A 19962-nucleotide genomic window follows, 5' to 3' on the forward strand; every position below is an offset into this window, starting at 1 on the left:
TGTCTAAAAGTTTTTTATTTACCTTCGTGATGAGAGAACCAGGTCATCTGCTGCTGATATGAAAAATAGTCTTATTGAAGATGGAGTATGTTTCCCAATTATGTATTTAACACATTAGGTAATAATGAAGAACTTGAACAAATGCTGCCCTCCCTCCTGATTACCTCACACCAGATTTGAATTAAGAAGATAGACAACATGATCTAAGCACATATTACGACTGTAGGCTAAATATTGCGTTAAACACTTCCATAAATGTAAACATACCTACACATACAAACTTGCAGCAACTCCAGACCACGCACGAAAGTTACAATTAGATTCGTGGACAACATTACCCCAAACACTTAACTTTGCATCAGGACTGAGGTAAAATGTGCTCAAGTTACTACACATGGGTTAGGTCGCTACCGTGACAAGACCAGTTATTTGACTGCTGGAGCTGCTTTGCTTTCACACACACACACTCTCTCTCTCTCTCTCTACTCATTTACTCAATCACAACAATCTTACATTTACCCCCACTGCTCACAACACAACTCGAGCTCACACACAATACAACTTCACACCCACTCACAACACATCACACACCACCCACAACACATTAACATACTGCAAGACGTATAAACAGTATTAGTGCAGCAGTGATAAACCCCTTAGATGACCTCTTACATCACACCTTCCCGCTATTCCAAGTATTCGAGACACTTTACCAACAACACTTCCTCCACACCCCACGCCCTGCTCATACGAGGGACACTGACCATATAGACAAATACATTTAACACCGCGATACTCATATGGTCATAATAATAGGGAAATGTTGACAGAAGTGCCCGTCAAAACCCGCTAACTGCCAATACAAGTAAAACGTAAAATCACCACCGAAATAGACAGAACACTGGACCAATTGTACTGAACAATAACCAAAGCCACGAACAAACATTCCAACTTATTTGTACTGTATATGTTTACCGTGCTTCCCCTACAGTTAACTAACCAATAATAAAAATGTCAGGCAGATCAGATCGAACAACCTTCACTACACTTTACAAACACAGTACCTATAAAATTTCTATGTAATTGATAACTTTATGACCTCGAGTAACTATTGTTTCTCACATTAAGGTTTGTGTGCCCCTAGTATCTTTATTCTTTTGTGCACATTGTGTGCTGATCTTAGCGTTTGCAATTCTTTACTTTTGTGCGTTTAGTATTCTAGACTTATTCTGTCATTCAGTTATAGAGTCTTCTGCTTTTTATCTCATGTTTTTCTGCTTTATAATGGGTAAAGGGACAACATTGGTTGTCGAGTAGTTGAGTGGCAGCATAAGCTGGCGGCTGAGTTGCCAACATTTGTTTTGATTCCTTCAGTCGGCGGGTGGCCGTGAGACAGAGAGGACGTGATTGGCACCTGATCCCCCGAGCAGGGTCACTGTGAAACGTGTTAGTGTCTTTTGACAGTGCATTATTATTGAAGTGTATGACTGTAGTGAAAAAGATTACACAATTACTCCCGCCATGTCTTGATTTTGGTGAATGACAAATGTCGATTCCAAATTTCATCAGCATTGACCATTGACAATTTTTGTCTTAGATAAACGGACTCCTTTTTGGTTATTGTGTAGTTTTGAAATAAAAATTAGAAATATAAATTAAAACAATGATTCTAAAGTGGAGTGATAAGCATACACAATAAATAACAGGACAGAAGTTATTAAGTTTCATACGCTGCCCAAGTTATTGTGTACACGTCAAAATGTTGACTGAACGATTATTTGTGTGGGTGACCCTACTGCTGCAGCTGCCTCATGGTATGTAATGTGAGGGAAAATAATAACCCATTTACAGGTATAGTTGCTCGTGCTTATTTATCAAGAAATTGTAATGTACTGCATGTTAAAATAATCTGTAGAATCCATTTCTAAATGGTATTTGTCATTCTCCCCGGCTTCGGCGAATTGACAAAAGTCATCAATGATCCGTTTGATTTTACCAGGAACTAACTACAGCGCGATACACCGTGTATTCGTGTAGCAGTGCTCACTGGAAAATAGGCCACCGTTTGCATGATGTTTCCTAACCAAATGTGAAGTGATAGGAATAGTAAATCCTATTCTAAAATGATTTCTAAGTGAGGAGTGTTTGAATAACTGTATATGGTCTTAATAAGCGCCTGCAAATTTATTGTTATTGTGTATGTATTATTAAGTTATAGAACTTAATAACTTTATATAAAAAATATGGTAATGATGCAGTTGACAGCAACCTATACGCAGTGAATATAACTTGAAGTCATCTATAGAAATATGACAGCCGTTCTACACTACAAGAATAAGGGTTGTGTGCAGAAATGGACTCAACTCATTTTGGTATATTCCTGTAACTGATGTGGATGAATAATTTTATGGTACATTAATTTCCTAAAAATGAATCACGACAATAGTTTTCTGTACAGGCTATAACTTCCCATATATGTGGCAGACATCCGCTCCATCTCTTGACAAATTCCTTCTTCTCTCAGCCGAAGTGTATGACAACTGACACTTGTTTATTGGTGTATATGCACAACTCTTCTCCCGTAAAGACTTTTGAACCGGACGTTAGAGAGAATTCTTGACGAAAATGCGAAGCGTAGGACTCAAGGGGGGGGGGGCGGGGGTGGTGGTTCGTAAAATATAAAACTGTTCTTGGGGAGCGTCATCTTGTAGTCCATGTAGCGTGTAAGGCTGGTGATCACAGGGAGTAACTATTCAAAACCTCCCCAGTTCGCTCTGTATCATGATGACAGACGCGAACATTACTTTATACCACGATATGTAAAGAACGCTTGTCAGAGGCAGAAGTAATCCCGGTGTCGCGTGCAGAGATTATACCTATATGAATGTTTGAGCATGTGCAGTTCAATAAAACTAAAACTAACCTAGCCCTTTATTCTGAGGGGCAGTATCAGCACGCTTCAAGCTTTCAGTGATGTTTTGATAGAACTGCGCATGCCCAGAACATTTTTAACATGGTAGAATCTCTGCAGTACGTGACACCGGGCATTGCAGCCTCCACGAACTTCGATCTTTTTTTCACGGAAGATCAATCATGTGTTTGTTTATATTTACTGAGATTAGTAAACTGTGTTGGATTTATTAATCACAATGTTACAGGAGTTTTGCAGTTGAAATGTGCTCATGGTCGTTAACTAGATCAGTGTCAGATAGGAGAATGGTGTTGGTGTTTTAGTCTCTTAATTCACCCTTATTTTGCCAGTGATATTATTAACTTGATAGTAGATTTGAGGTCTTTGACTTGTGTGCGTGTGTAGTGAGGGCAGAGTCTTCGGGGATGAGTAACTAGCTTACTTTGGATATATTTGATTGTGGTGCCAATAAAAAAAAATTAATCCCCCACATTCCTCTCTTCTTTCTTGTCCACCGTTATCAGGTGACTCAAGATTTTCGTTGATATATACAGTAGTTTCTCTCACCGTTACATGATTTATATTAAACTGTTAGTGAGACTTTTGGCCCGACACGGTTGATTAAATAGTTGTCTTTTTTCTTCATCTCGACCAGTGTATCTTCCTTAACATGGTGTGGTTGGGGGATAATGTAGTGTGTGTGGGATCATAATTTGTCGGTCTCCAAAAGTTAGTAAAGTCACCAACTGAAAGACTATTAACGGTGTGTGTAGTATATACCGGTATATGGTGATGTGCCAAGGTGGCTTCGTTCCGAGGATTTTTGGCAAAGTTAAAGCCTCTGTTCTGTAATAAATCACAATTTGTTTTTCTCTCAAACTGATTAGCTGATTAATGACTACCGATAAACAACCCAGAAGACGTCCATTTTAATTTTGCAGCCTTTATCCTCGTAAGAAAAGTGTATCAAAGAACACCCTAAGATGAATCAAAGAGAGTTGGTCACCCTGACGAGGTCTGAGATTTCCTGTAAAAGAAAAAAAAATCGAATGAAATTTGCTTGGAATAAAGTCATCAATCCCTAAGCTCTGGGACACCCTGTACATGCTCTCGCTTGTATATTTGTTATTCATGTCATCGTTACTTAATATTTTCACTTACATGCCCAGTGACATTTCAATTGGAGGCTTCCGCAGTGGTTAGGACATTAGAGGGACGTTAAGATTATGAAGGTTTGTTATTTTTGAGTTAGAAGTTACAAAGAACTCTATATTTGTACATATAAGAATGTATTAATAGTAAACGCTTATTAAGGTCCTGTATATAGGGGGTAAATAAAAGTTCCCATTTCGGCTATTTATTCAAGACTGTCAAAAGATCACACGTAATTTCTTAGTCGAGTGACACAACCCACGAAAAAGTACACTGTTCCATGGTCTTTTTGTTGACTTGTAAAACACTCCTCTCCTGCTGTCTCAAAGGGGCGCGGCAGATCTCATTTGAGCGAGCCGCTGATTGGCTAAAGACGAGGTTTGTGGGTGTGGCTCCCGAGGTGAGGATGTGTGTGTGTGTGTGACGACGATTTTGTGCGTTTTCGTGTGAACGTATTTACGCGTATGCTTGTATATAATTGTGTTTATCAATGTTTATGTAAGATGCTATTTCGGTTATTGTATGGATGTATAGCGGTATCGTATATGAAAAAAAAACGGACAGTAGCCCCGATTATATATTAAACATGACTGGAGCCTGACCTTTGGTGCAACTTTCCTTCCTAGATTACATAAAAAATATTTGTTGGGAAATAAGTCTTGTGGTCAGGGTACACTGCCCTCCATAACAAGTTTTTATTGAAGTGCCGACATTATCACTCGGCAGGGAACGCTATTTTTCACATTTAATCATTTCTCTTACAAACGGTTATGATCATTCACCAATTACCTGATTTGTAAGATTAGTATTCTTGCACCTAGGCCTAATACTCCTGAATTAATATATTATTATTACCAGGAATTATTAACACTCGTAATATCTATCATTATCTCTATGCAAGTATCACGAGAAAAATAGCTTCTTTAATATCTTGAGATTTGTGAAGTTTTATCCGGTGTTGGCAGTACTGTAAATATAGTACGGTACTTACAACAGCTAGTGTAGGATTTCTAGATCATAATGCAAGAGCAACCACATGCGTAACACTGCACAACCCGAACACTTCCGTGCAGCCCGCCCCTCCCAGGATGTAGCGCTAAGCCAGTGTCAAAAATAGTTAACCACATCATATCATCATCTTGGGATAGTGTAACGAAATTTAACTAATGTAAGTGATAATTGGGCAGTTGGTAATGAATATAGGATACATGCCAGGGTAGCTTAGGTGATGTCCCAAAATGGAGGCACGTACATGTATACAGTAGTGACAAGGATGGCAGTTTATTAGAGACGAGGCTACAAAGTTGGGTGGCCAGCTTCACTCTCCTGGCGTGTGTGTTGTTTACTCGTCACCGGTGTTACTGAGCCTCCCTGCCTGCTACCCTGCCGGTGAACAGGAAAAAGTCACAATTTTGGCTAGGTCAGCTTACTTTTTTATTGTCTCTTTTTGTCCTAGATTCATCCTGCCACCCATGTGTGTTCGGGATTTGTAATTAAATAATAATTCCCGTGTTTTAGTAGATTTCATGTTAACAGGGTGAGTTTTTAAGGTTATAGAGTACAAGATCGTGTGAAATCATACATGCTCGAGTGACAAACTTCCGATATCAAAAAGGGAAAGTAGAATTCAGGTTATCGGAGCGTGGTGTTAGAATGACAGCCATTGTTTCAACGGACGCTGCTGATGTAACTGATGATGGTGATGGTAAAATTTATAGGATTATTTTTTTACTGAACCATAACGCGTGATCCTGAGCGAAATTCTGGTATAGAGTAAAGTCCTAGAGGGAATTAGAAGTCAATACAAAAAAGTTAGCAAACCCACAAAATATTGGCGGATATACTCACTCAGCCCTGTCAGCAAGATGGCCCAAAAATACTCCCAGGAAAACGTCAGAGCGGCGTCGGCCTCTTGATTAGATCACGAGGCGGCCATTGCACCACATGGTTACTCAGACCACGGCCAAGGAAGCCAAGATGATTTTAGAAACACCCAGCCAGCCACAACACAGATTTGTGATCTTTATAGTAGATCAAAGAGTTATTTCAGGGGGAGGCAAGGTCGTGTTCGGGCAAACGCGAGGTTTTTATGCGTGTGACGATATGTGTATGGTACTGTATTCTTATGGCTCTTATCTGAAATTCTCCTCCTCATTGGTGAAGTGAGGACACATGTAAACTGCCCCACTAAACTACAGCACAAAGGTAACAGCGTAAATGTCGTATAAATATAACCTAAACTATCTTAATGAGAGGCGTTTTCTTAGCCTCAGTTGCTGAGTATAAAAATCACAGTACGAAGCTTTGAGAATCTGAGCCTGGCACTTAAGTGATTAACGAGAGCCTTTGTAGCTAGGGGAGAGTTGGTGTTCTTTGGGCTTTGTATGTTCCTGACTGCTTACACACTCGCGTCAGTACCGTACTTCCGCTTCACACAAAGGGATTCCTCAGTTACTGTAGACTACTGCTGTGATGGTCCACAGAGCGTCTGGTGAGAGATGCGGTGCCTTAACGACGTCCATATTATTTCTTCTTTTTTCTCAGTTCTTACGCAGTGTATGAAGTGATGTTCTTTATACTGAAGGGATTTTGTTGTGTCTAAAGCAATTTTGTTGCTGCACTGTGTAAGAATACAGTATTTCTGCTGTGTGTAATGTTACTGGTGTGTGCTCTAGTATAGTTATGCGGAGAGAGCTATTGTTGTGTGTACAGTACTGCTTCTATGTGTGGGGGACTATTGTTCTGTTCAAGATCTACGGTATCTTGAAATTCCTCTCCACGTGTGTCCGGAAATCCCACCTTCATGGGTTTGTTTGGCTGTGGTGTGCCAGGTTGGGTCTCCCCTACTTTCGTCCTGTGATGTTGATTTTTTGCATGTAGTGGTGATGGGGTGGTGGTGGAGGGGTGGCGATGATGGGGGAGTGGTGGTGGTGGAGGGGTGGCGATGATGGGGGAGTGGTGGGTGGAGGGTGGCGATGATGGGGAGTGGTGGTGGAGGGTGGCGATGATGGGGAGTGGTGGTGGTGGGTGGCGATGATAGGGGAGTGGTGGTGGTGGAGGTGGCGATGATGGGGTGGTGGTGATGATGGGAGTGGTGGTGGTGGAGGGTGGCGATGATGGGGTGGTGGTGGTGGGGGGTGGTGAGGGGTGGATGATGGGAGTGGTGGTGGTGGAGGGTGGCGATGATGGGGGAGTGGTGGTGGTGGAGGGTGGCGATGATGGGGAGTGGTGGTGGTGGTGATGAGGTGGCGATGATGGGGGGTGGTGGTGGTGGAAGGGTGGATGATGGGGGGTGGAGGGTGGTGATGATGGGGAGTGGTGGTGGTGGAGGGGTGGCGATGGTGGAGGTGGCGATGGTGGAGGGGTGGTGGTGGAGGGTGGCGGTGATGGGGGTGGTGGTGGTGGTGGAGGGTGGTGATGATGGGGAGGGTGGCGATGGTGGAGGGTGGTGATGATGGGGGTGGTGGCGGTTAAGGGGGGTGGAGTGGTGGTAATGATGGGGAGTGGTGGTGATGGAGGTGGTGATGATGGAGGGGTGATGATGGGGGTGGTGGTGGTGGGGTGGTGATGATGGGGTGTGGTGGTTGTGGAGGGATGGATGGGGTGGATGATGGTGGGGGTGATGATGGTGGTGGTGGGAGGGGTGGGATGATGGGGGTGGTGGTGGTGTGGAGGTGTGGCGATGATGGGGGAGTGGTGGTGGTGGTGGAGGGTGGCGATGGTGGAGGGTGGTGATGATGGGGGAGTGGTGGTGGTGGAGGGGCGGTGATTATGGGGGTGGTGGTGGTGGAGGGTGGCGATGATGGGGGTGGTGGTGGAGGGGTGGCGATGATGGGGGAGTGGTGGTGGTGGGAGGGTGGTGATGATGGAGGAGTGGTGGTGGTGGAGGGTGGTGGTGGTGGAGGGATGGTGATGATGGAGGGTGGTGGTGGTGGAGGGGTGGCGATGATGGGGGAGTGGTGGTGGTGGAGGGGTGGCGATGATGGGGGTGGTGGAAAGAAGGCAGGGTTTAGCGAGGGGAGGAGCTGTCTTTACCCCTATATAAATTTCTGATTCAAGTAATTTTCTTAAGTCATCACAACGATTTTTGACCAAGGTAATAATTATATACAGGAAAACATGCCATGGTTTATAATTTCCTCCACAAGGCTGTATAATTATTGAGGGGGAAACAGTATATTGTGCCAGTTCTCAGTTGACGTCGTTTGAAATTAAATTAATTAGGAATTTCTCCGTAAAGAAGTAGGCCCTAGCAATGTCTTTTAAATGTACTAAGCACGTATGTAAACATTGTAACAGTATCAAGGTAGGGCTGTGCGGAGGACGATGGACCCGGAAAGAGTGAGATGATTCCCTGCAGTGTTGGGCGGGATGACAGTAAATCCCAGAACAGGAAAGACATGGATGATGATAAACTTCTGATGGGTGAGTGACGTCATGTAGATTCACGAAGAGGGATTGGAAGAAACAAAGTGTTTTAGGTGTTTTGTTAGCGACACGTGGATTGGATTACGAAATTTGAAGTCAAATACGTATTCATACATGCACGCAAGCAATCGGGGACGCATGTGCGCTATACAGTTGCATGAAGAATACAAATAGTTCAGGAAAACAAATACACGCACCTATTCATAAGTCTTACACCCTTCTCGTGGTAGAAAATTTTTCTTCACTAATTAAGTTCATTTTTAGAACATCTTCAAGTGATTTATTTGCGAATGGAAATTCTGTGGAACTTGAGAAAGTGGGCGGGTGGCCCCGGTGGTTGTGATTGGCCAATCAGTAGTGACAAGCCCAGCCCACCACCACCAGACGCTGCCAGAGTCACGACAACACTGGCTGCTGGAGACCTTCTCGACGTTTGAATGGCATACTTCGCCTCCCTGCCAAAACGGGGTAGCTCGTGCCCTCTAACCGGGAGTTTAGTTTGGTTGTTTCTTACATGTTATATTAGCGGTTATTAACCACAAACGATGTGATTCGTCCATACGACAGAATTGGCTGGAGATAAATATTGTCTTGTTCACTTTAAATACATTTGTTATGTAATATAGCGCCTGATATAGGGTTTACAAGCTGGTCTGTCACGTAGGAAGTGATAAAAGCTACACTGTCAAAAATAAGGTGGGACTATTACAATGAGATGTGAACTTGTCCTACAGGGGGTGGCAGACGGTCCGGAAATAGTGGGTGTACAGTAACCGGATCTGTCCGGCCTTATAACCGACTTGCCGCCGCATGTCTCACGGTCTTATTTCTCATTACCAGAAATACCCTAACCATTAATTTCTACCGCATTTCTCAGAGCTACTTCAGTGTTCTTATTTGTGTTGTAGCTTTATGAAAATATTCTATTTCTATTATTATTATTTTTTAAACCTGATACAGTACTGGCTCCCCATGCGGCAGATGAGGACATGTTTACATAGCTTTGTGGCGTTCACTTCCTCTGCCATGCTGACTCCACCACAGCGGAAACAGAGGGTGTTGTGTTAAGAGGTGCGCCCGGGGTTGTTGACGTCACTTCGGGATGCTTTGTTGCTCTAATGATGTCACTGGGCTGCTCTGATAGTGACGTCGCTCTGGGCTACTCTGAAGAGGACGTCACTCGGGGTTACCTTGATGGTGACGTCACTGGTGCTGTGTGAGTGCTGGGTTGATCCTTAAGCAGCAGGCCATTTACCTTGATGACGTCATATGTGGGTGATGGGGCCCAGCATTACGTTAAAGCTGTTTGTTTTGTTACTTGTAACCCGTGATAGATACTACAAGTGGTGTGGTAGTGTGTGGTGTGGTAGTGTGTGGGGTGGTGTGGTAGTGTGTGGGGTGGTGTGGTAGTGTGTGGCGTGGTGTGGTAGTGTGTGGCTTGGTGTGGTAGTGTGTGGCTTGATGTGGTAGTGTGTGGCGTGGTGTGGTAGTGTGTGGGGTGTGGTAGTTTGTGGGTGGTGTAATGTGGTGTGTGGCGTGGTGTGGTAGTGTGGGTGGTGCCGTAGTGTGTGGCGTGGTGTGGTAGTTTGTGGGGTGGTGTGGTAGTTTCTAGGGGTGGTGTGGTAGTGTGTGTGGGTGGTGTGGTAGTGTGTGGGGTGGTGTGGTAGTGTGTGTGGCGTGGTGTGGTGGTGTGGGGTGGTGTGGTAGTGTGTGGGTGGTGTGGTAGTGTGTGGGGTGGTGTAGTGTGTGGCGTGGTGTGGTAGTGTGTGGGTGGTGTGGCGTGTGTGGGGTGGTGTGGCAGTGTGGGGTGGTGTGCGTGTGGCGTGGTGTGGTAGTGTGTGGGTGGTGTCGTAGTGTGTGGCGTGGTGTGGTAGCTTAGGTGGTGTGGTAGTTTGTGGGGTGGTGGTGCAGTGTGTGGGTGGTGTGGTAGTGTGTGGGTGGTGGTAGTGTGTGGCGCGGTGGTGGTAGTGTGGCGTGGTGGAAAGTGTGGGGTGGTGTGGTAGTGTGGGTGGTGTGGTAGTGTGTGGGGTGGTGGTAGTGTGTGGGTGGTGTGGTAGTGTGTGGGGTGGTGTGGTAGTGTGTGGGGTGGTGTGGTAGTGTGTGGGGTGGTGTGGTAGTGTGTGAGGTGGTGTGGTAGTGTGTGGCGTGGTGTGGTAGTGTGTGGCGTGGTGTGGTAGTGTGTGGGGTGGTGTAGTGTGGTGTTTGGCGTTATGGTAGGCCAGACCAGCTACTAGGAAATAAGCCTTCACTATTTTTTTTTATCTGGATGTACTGCTGTTGGCGCCAGGGAGGACGTGCCGTGTACCGGGTGACACAAGGAAGTGGCTCGAGTCCATCAGGTGTCAGACAGAGATACAAATTGGCTTATGACACATCAGGGCCACCTTCACTGTGACCTGTTAGTGGTGGTGGTGATGGTGGTAGTAGTGGTGGTGATGGTGGTAGTAGTAGTGGTGATGATGGTAGTGGTGATGGTGGTGTGGTGTGAAGATGGTGCTGGTGGTATATGGTGTGGTGTCAGGGTTATGGTATATACTATAAAGTGGAACAATGCAACAAGTAAGCCTTTCAATCATAACTCGTGATATTTTACCCCTATCTGGTGTGTATGTAGTCAAGATCCCATGTGGTCTAGTGGCTAGGATACCTGGCTTTCACCCAGGAGGCCCGGGTTCGATTCCCGGCATGGGAAGAGATTTTGTGGCGACCTGTCGTGTAATGGAAAGGGTGAAACTATGGGCAAGTTGATTTACGCCACTTGCCTCTGTCTTCCCGACATTAATTGGGAACCTGGATGTTAATCGATTTGCGGATCGTACTCCGGGGTATTGGTTAACCAGTGCAGTTGGCGAGTTGTCCGGTCTTCTCGGACTATTCCTTGGCACTGGGTCATGCAACTAGGTGTGGTTGTGATGTTGGCGACAGCTTCTACACCTTAAACAAATTCACTCCTAGGTGGACCTTGGGCCGGCCATCCTCGTTACACGAGGGACAACAATTATTATATAGTATTTATAGTCAAGAGGATCAACCACTGAATAAGAGGAGGTGAACGAAGACTAATGATCACCGGTCGTAAAAGTGTTGATCAAGAGATGAAGCAGTAGTCAGCTTACATGTTACCTATATAGTGTTTTATTATTTTCTTTTACAATGTTATAAGTTTTCTCCTATCATAATCTTAGCGTAATACCAGACGCAGTTATCCCAAAACGAATCAACATTACGAGAGTGAAATTAGGTGCGAATTAATGCTCTGTTTTGTTGAGCCTCCTGAATTGTGATGTGCATGGGGTGAGGGAGGGCCGCATAGATTACCCTTTGTTATGTGTACCGTAAGCGTTGTATTGTTCTGGGGTGTATCATTGTCATATGTGGGGGACTCGCTCTGCTCAGAACAGTTGTGATGAAGTATAGAACTAATTTTTTTACCCGGCGTAACCACTAGTCGAAACTGTTTAAATTTAGCATCTAATATGATTCACTCTTTAAAACATTCATAGAAACACCATATTGGAGGACTTTGTAGTGTACGTATGTATGTTAAGTAATGTTTTTATCTGAGAGACCTTCAAACGTGAGGTGCCCAGTGACAAATTCCCTCTCATCTCGACTCCAAAAAAGTGCTCAGTAGTGAAGGTCTGATTGTCTGTCGTTGCCACCTAGTTAACAAAGACTGAATAGTGTCCGAGTGAGAAAGAACGTGATATAGGAATGCATGTTATTGGTTTAAGGTCACAGCGGAGAAGAGTAAAGCATTGTGGGTAAAAGAGGTCTGAGAGGAGTTGTAATGTCTGTCTTGCTGATGGTGAAGCTGTCCCGGGTCGTGTCACTGAGGGCTAAGGTGTAGGTGATTGAGGGCCAAGGTGTAGGTGGTTGAGGGCCAAGGTGTAAGTGATTGAGGGCCAAGGTGTAGGTGATTGAGGGCCAAGGTTTAAGTGATTGAGGGTCAAGGTGTAGGTGATTGAGGGCCAAGGTTTAAGTGATTGAGGGTCAAGGTGTAGGTGATTGAGGACCAAGGTGTAAGTGATTGAGGGCCAAGGTGTAAGTGATTGAGGGCCAAGGTGTAAGTGAGGGTGTGGAGGTTCAAGATATTAAGACCAGGTGTAGATGTGTATGTGTGTCTAGGTGTTAGTGTCAGAGTCTCATGTGTTAGTACACTTGTAGACATTCAGGTGTAGGTGGATAGTGAAGACCGTATGTGTAGCTGTAGAGTAGACGTCAGGTGTAGATCTGAAGGGTGTAGACGTCTAGGGATTGTGGTAGAGGGCCTGTTGTGATAGAGGGCCTGGTGTTGGGATAGAGGGCCTGGTGTTGTGGTAGAGGGCCTGATGTTGTGGTAGAGGCCTGGTGTTGTGGTAGAGGGCCTGGTGTTGTGGTAGAGGGCCTGGTGTTGTGATAGAGGGCCTGGTTGTGGATCGAGGGCCTGGTGTTGTGATCGAGGGCCTGGTGTTGTGATCGAGGGCCTGGTGTTGTGATCGAGGGCCTGGTGTTGGGCTAGAGGGCCTGGTGTTGGGATAGAGGGCCTGGTGTTGTGATAGAGGGCCTGGTGTTGTGATAGAGGGCCTGTGTTGTGATCGAGGGCCTGGTGTTGTGATCGAGGGCCTGGTGTTGTGATCGAGGGCCTGGTGTTGGGATAGAGGGCCTGGTGTTGTGATAGAGGGCCTGGTGTTGTGATAGAGGGCCTGGTGTTGTGATCGAGGGCCTGGTGTTGGGCTAGAGGGCCTGGTGGGATAGAGGGCCTGGGTTGGATAGAGGGCCTGGTGTTGGGATAGAGGGCCTGGTGTTGTGATCGAGGGCCTGGTGTTGGGATAGAGGCCTGGTGTTGGGATAGAGGGCCTGGTGTTGTGATCGAGGGCCTGGTGTTGTGATCGAGGGCCTGGTGTTGTGATCGAGGGCCTGGTGTTGGGATAGAGGGCCTGGTGTTGTGATAGAGGGCCTGGTGTTGTGGTAGAGGGCCTAGTGTTGTGGTAGAGGCCTGGTGTTGTGATAGAGGGCCTGGTGTTGTGGTCGAGGGCCTGGTGTTGTGTGATCGAGGGCCTGGTGTTGTGATCGAGGGCCTGGTGTTGGGATAGAGGGCCTGGTGTTGTGATAGAGGGCCTGGTGTTGTGATAGAGGCCTGGTGTTGTGATCGAGGGCCTGGTGTTGGGCCAGAGGCCTGGTGTTGGGATAGAGGGCCTGGTGTTGTGATAGAGGGCCTGGTGTTGGGATAGAGGGCCTGGTGTTGTGATCGAGGGCCTGGTGTTGGGATAGAGGGCCTGGTGTTGGGATAAGAGGCCTGGTGTTGTGGATCGAGGGCCTGGTGTTGTGATCGAGGGCCTGGTGTTGGATCGAGGGCCTGGTGTTGTGATAGAGGGCCTGTGTTGTGATAGAGGGCCTGGTGTTGTGGTAGAGGGCCTAGTGTTGGGTAGAGGGCCTGGTGTTGTGATAGAGGGCCTGGTGTTGTGATCGAGGGCCTGGTGTTGTGGTAGGGGACCTGGTGTTGTGGTAGAGGGCCTAGTGTTGTGATCGAGGGCCTGGTGTTGTGATCGAGGGCCTGGTGTTGTGGTAGAGGGCCTGGTGTTGGGATAGAGGGCCTGGTGTTGTGGTAGGGGACCTGGTGTTGTGGTAGAGGGCCTAGTGTTGTGATCGAGGGCCTGGTGTTTGTGGATCGAGGGCCTGGTGTTGTGATCGAGGGCCTGGTGTTGGGATAGAGGGCCTGGTGTTGGGATAGAGGGCCTGGTGTTGTGATCGAGGGCCTGGTGTTGTGGTAGATGACCTGTGTTGTGGTATAGAGGGCCTGATGTTGATAGAGGGCCGGCTGTTGTGGTAGGGGACCTGGTATTGTGGTAGAGGGCCTAGTGTTGTGGTAGAGGGCCTGGTGTTGTGATCGAGGGCCTGGTGTGGGATAGAGGCCTGGTGTTGTGGTAGAGGGCCTAGTGTTGTGGTAGAGGGCCTGGTGTTGTGATCGAGGGCCTGGTGTTGGTGGTGGTAGGGGACCTGGTATTGTGATAGAGGGCCTAGTGTTGTGGTAGAGGGCCTGATGCTGTGGTAAAGGGCCTGATGCTGTGGTAGAGGGCCTGATGCTGTGGTAGGGGGAGGCCGGCGGGAGTTCCCCCGCGGCAGCAGCGGTAAAGGCCGGACTTCCTCTTGGTAAAACTGTGTTATCATCGGCCTCGTCCACCCATCCTCTGTTCGTCTCTTGTTTGTGTTGTATGTAATGTATTTATGCAAGAATGGGCGTATACGTGCTGGGTACACATGTGTATCAGTATAGGTGCACATACTTTACACACACATGTACAGTATGCATCTGTGAGCGGATATGTCTCTCTCTCTCTCTCTCTCTCTCTCTCTCTCACGCGTCTTAGTAAGGAGACGTTGGCGTTATGCTATCACTATACGCTTCAACCAACTAAGGTCTTTTAAGTTCGTAACAAGGTGTAGGAGGGAGAGACGCACCTGTAACAACTTGAAGGTCCACAGGTAAACAAATCACAGGTAGGTACAGCAAGGTATATTTCACTACGTCCAGATTCTCACATTGCCTTCATGCTTTCCACGTGTTTCTATGTTGAGTTGTCCACCGTAGAGGTTGGAAATGTTATTTAAATCACCTAAAACATTGTGAGAAGTTGTCGTAATGTAAACACTCTTCTAGGCTGATGTTGTTAGGTAACCCCGTCAAGGAAATATAGAGCTCAGTGTATGGTGTGGCATTGTGGGTAACGTGGTGGTATAGGGGCTCCAGGTTATGTAGGGGTAAAGGGAGGTAGAGGTGAGGGAGAAATGAAGACATGTGAAATAGGGTGATAAAGATGGAGAGGAAGGGAGAACCAAGCGGTAAGAGAAGGATAGGGAGGAAAGGAGGAGGGTGACGATGGTATGATGGGAGAGAGACACACTAGGGAGGAATGGGAGGAGGTAGGGAATGGGATAAGGAAGGAAGCAAACAGGAAAGAAATTAAATTCAGGAAGCAATGGGCAGTAGTCGCCCTAACCTGCAGTGCTGCACCTCCAGCTATTCTTAACCTGGGTGGGGATTGTGGGGTGCGGGGGGTGGGGTTGTGGAGGAGGGAAAGAGGGGGTTGCTGAAGAGTGGGAGGGAGGCAGAATACCCTGTAGTATAGGTCACCGGCTCTCTCTCTCTCTCTGACACACACACACGTAAGCTCACAAGAAGAGTACATAAACGCACCCCGTCCCATCGCAGTGGGCCTATGTCAAAATAATCATTTTAGCTTGTTGATTATTAAGTTATTATAACACTTGCCATTAAAAAAAACGTGGCCACATTATAGCTCGGGGCCACATTATAACACGGGGCCACAGTTTCAAGACATCATTATCCCCTAAACTGTGCCGTCATAACTGAGGTGTGTTCCTACGCCCCCTGTGGTAACCCGTGTCTCCAAACAGCACCGTCGTAGTATCACTATTTATGAATGAATAGGTAGTGGTTATGTAACGATGGACGTGATTGGTGGATAGGTTTGGTATAGGTAATATAGACTGGCTGTTTGGAGACACTGATTTACCACAACTGTACACGTCACCACAGCAGATTGTCACACAGGTATAAATTACACAATAGAATGGTTAATATTGATTTGGTGTACAGGTGATGTTGGTATGTTTTGAATGAGCCGTTTAACGTAAGTAGTTTAACACGAGGAGGAGGAGAGAGGGAGGGTGGGTTAATATGAGTGGGGTGAGAGGGGGTTAATATGAGTGGGATGAGAGGGGGTTAATATGAGTGGGGTGAGAATTATAACACATACTATAATCTACATCCTCCTCTCCCCCCCTGTTGTCATGTATCAGGCCCCTCACCGCTATGCGTCCCTGGAAGTTCCGGCAGGAGGCGCCCTGACAGGTGTGGCGGTAACCACCTGTCACGAGCCACTACCTATCCTGACGGCGACGCCCAACTTTACCACCACCTTCCCTCCCTCCTTCCCTCACCTACTGCTCCACTACCTCCCTACATCCCTTACCTTTCCTACCTGGTCATTTTCCATCTTGTCCTTCCTTCCTTCCTTCCTTCCTTCCTCTCTGATCATAACTAAACTTCCTTCTCTACTTCATTTCCTCCCCTTCCTGCTTCCTTTCATTCCTTTCTTTGTCTTCCCCTTCCTTCCCTCCTCCTCCCTCCCTCTCTTCTTCATCCTGTGGTCATTGCAACACTCTGAGGAATTCTACACCTGGTCACTGCTCAGGTAAAAGGGACTAATTGCCCCTCGGTCTTTAAACCCATCGACAGTGACCGTGAGTTGTGTGTTTTGTCGTTCCAGCTTCAGCAACAGTGATCCCTTGTTATATCCGGGTTGTATTAGGAACGTTAGGTGTCTTATGGCCAGATGATGATGGTGGTGGTAGATGGTGGTGGTGGTGGTAGGTGTTGATGATGATGGTTGATGATGATGATAATGATAAAATACTAAATATAATGTACATACACATTACAGTTTGGAAAGATTTTAATCAATTGGCTTTTTAAGAATTTTTTCCGTTTCTCCCTTTTTTTGTCACTAAACAATTTTTTACTATTATTTGACGATTTTTTCCCATTGCTGTTATCAGAATTTTTTCCCTGCGACGTTTATAAAGATCTTTTTTTTCCGACGTTCTTTTAAGGCGAGTAAAGGAAGGAAGGAAGGAAAGAATGATTTAAGAGAATGTTATATAAGAACACTGGAACGGGGGTTTGAACACAGAAGAACGCTCCCCCTCCCCCCTCCCCTTCTCCCTCCCTTCTCCCCCCTCCCCCCATAAAGGTGATGGGGGTAGGCTATGGCGGGTGAGAGGACCAAAACAATGGCTCACGGTTGGCGCTTCTGGCTCTCGAGTAGCCAAGGACAATTACTGTACCAAGGGCTTCCTCCTCCTGCCGATGGTGACGCTCTTCCCTCACGCCTTCCAAGACCCTGGTTGTCTAGAGATGATGATATATTTTCTTCTTGATGTTTGATATTGAACTGTCTCTTCTCTCTTCTCTCTTTATCTCTTTATCTTTTCATTTTCTCTCTCTATCTTTATCTATTTCTCTCTCTCTCTCTATCTATCTTGTACTACTAGAAAATTTCGGCTGGGTTAAAGATGCTAGTGTTGGGAGGAGGAACTAGCTAGCCAGGATAGAAGTACTTTGTGTTAGAGAGAAACGATTGATTGATTGATGATTGGCGTGATTGATCGATTGATTGTGGTAATTGTATCCCTGGCGACGCAACAACTTAGGTCATGTCGCCGAGAGAGGGGACGTACAGTCACATGAGGGGGGTGGGGGGGCACTTGGCCCTGGGGGTGAGGGAAGGTCACCTGAGCCTCATTACAGCCTGGCGTACCTGCACCTAGCAACTGATAGGCATCTATTATGGGGCAGGTCACCGGTTGCTTCCCTGCGGCTGTTGCAATGACCTTTCCTGACCTTGTTCCTCTACCTACCTACCTACCTGCCCCGCCTCTCGCTCCCTCACCTGTCTTTGATTGTTGTCTTTATTTGTCTGTTTGTCTTGTGGTGTCTTTTGTTACGTCTTCTCACACATAACGTTGCCTCCTCTTAGTCTTAATACCTGCCTCACATGTATCCTTAGGTATTGGTAACTTTTTGTTTTCATTACTGCTCTCAGACGCACCACAACACTGAAGGTCTTTTGTGGTCCTTGGGAGGATTCGAACCAGTGCCTCCAATTTGCAGCGTGGAGTGCATTAGCGTTAGCAACACCCACACCGGTGACTCGCCAGGCAGTCCAAGAACTACACCGTGTGTCCTGGCGTGAAGGTCATCACCTCTTGTGTTATAACTGCGTGTTCTGCTGGTGCTCACGCCGCTGTATCCTAACTCTCGCCCCTGTAGTATGATATCGTGCTGTTCTTGTCGACCATCGCTTTATTCGTTGCGCTTCAGGCCAGGCATTTGTTTATCCTGGAATTCGTACCCCCTCTCCCTCTCCCTTCTCTCCTCTCTCCTCCCTCCCCCTCTGCCTCGACCTTCATTAACTCAGGGAATTACAGTCTGATTCAACTGAAGTCACTTTCCGGTTAAGGTGACTCAGTGATTCCCGACCTTCCTGCTTGATGATGTCCCTGACCGTCTCTATGAAGGGACCCGCCCCTGACTCACCACCACCACCTGTCCTGCCATCATCACTACCACCACCACTGTCCTGCCATCATCACTACCACCACCACCACCTGTCCTGCCATCATCACTACCACCACCACCTGTCCCATCATTACCATCACCTGTACTGTCACCACACCATCACAAACTTACACCAGCGGAGGAATATTTCATACCCTGTAAAACTCTAACACCAGGAGGTAGAAACACAAATAGATCTTCATGAGAGAGAGAGAGAGAGAGAGAGAGAGAGAGAGAGAGAGAGAGAGAGATATTGAAATTTGGACAAGAAAAATTTTTCACATGTACGTCGTTGAAGACACAGACAGACAGATCTCCAAAAAGGTCAGAAAATTGTACCCCCCTAAAAATTAACACCTGCAGCCTATTTAGTAACCCATGGAGGAAGGAGATGAACTGAACAGAGCAGCATCGGGGCAAGGAACAAATGACGACCTGTTGATTTTGTTTCTGAGAGTTTATTCACAGTACATCCTTATATAGATGAACTTTGGGGAACCACTGGATATTTTTTATTTAAGATAATGAGATCAGGAAGGAACTTAATAACGTCAGGGTAAACAAACTCGGAGATATAGTCAGATATCTGGTTACTTACCCATCGTGGTGAATGTCAAGGTGTGTGTGTGTGTGTGTGTGTGTGTGTGTGTGTGTGTTAATATGTTTCAGTACTGATGACTAAACAGTTGCCACCATTAGCGTGACGGTGCAGTGGTGACGCAAGTATATAGGGTGACAGGAGATTGGCTTGTGTCAGCAGTGAGGTGACGACACACACCAGGCAGTGAGTGTGACGCCCCTGCTGCTGCCTGCTCCTGCTCCTGCTGGTGGTGGCAGGGACGGAGGAGGGGGAGGGGTTTTGGTGGTGCAGGATGACGGGGTGGGGAAGAGGGGGTGGTGTGTTGCGTTATGATCACTACTACCACCATCACTACACCACTACTACCACCATCACCACCACTACTACCACCATCACCACCACTACTACCACCATCACCACTACTACACCATCCATCACCGCCACCACCACTATCACCTGTATCAGTTCACTTTCATACCTGTGGATAATAATTAACTCACCTGTCAGTACCTGTTATTACTCTTACTCAGGTGTGTTAGGTAACTTGGAGGTTATTGTTACAGGTTAATTACTCAGGTGTTGGTCAAATTGTAGTTTTTTAATTACCTGTGTTAATTGCTTGTGTTAATTACCTGCTGTTATGGGGTGTGGGGGGGGTTGAGTTGCTGTATATTTTTGTATTTCCTGCGTCCGTTTTGCGTATTGCGTGGGTGTTGTATACTCAAACTGGGTGTAGTAGAATGTACGTTGGGTGTAGGATGGGTGTAC

General features: G+C 46.5%; 1 non-coding gene across 1 annotated transcript; it reads left to right on the plus strand.

Moving 5' to 3' along the window:
- The first annotated feature begins 11111 nt into the window (after positions 1-11111).
- Positions 11112-11183, plus strand: Trnae-uuc. The gene has a single exon. It is a non-coding gene; the product is annotated as a tRNA-Glu (tRNA).
- Positions 11184-19962: the final 8779 nt, after the last annotated feature.

Source organism: Homarus americanus, unplaced genomic scaffold (assembly GCF_018991925.1).
Source record: "Homarus americanus isolate GMGI-L3 unplaced genomic scaffold, GMGI_Hamer_2.0 scaffold26351, whole genome shotgun sequence".
In the NCBI taxonomy this organism is placed as follows: Eukaryota; Metazoa; Arthropoda; class Malacostraca; order Decapoda; family Nephropidae; genus Homarus; species Homarus americanus.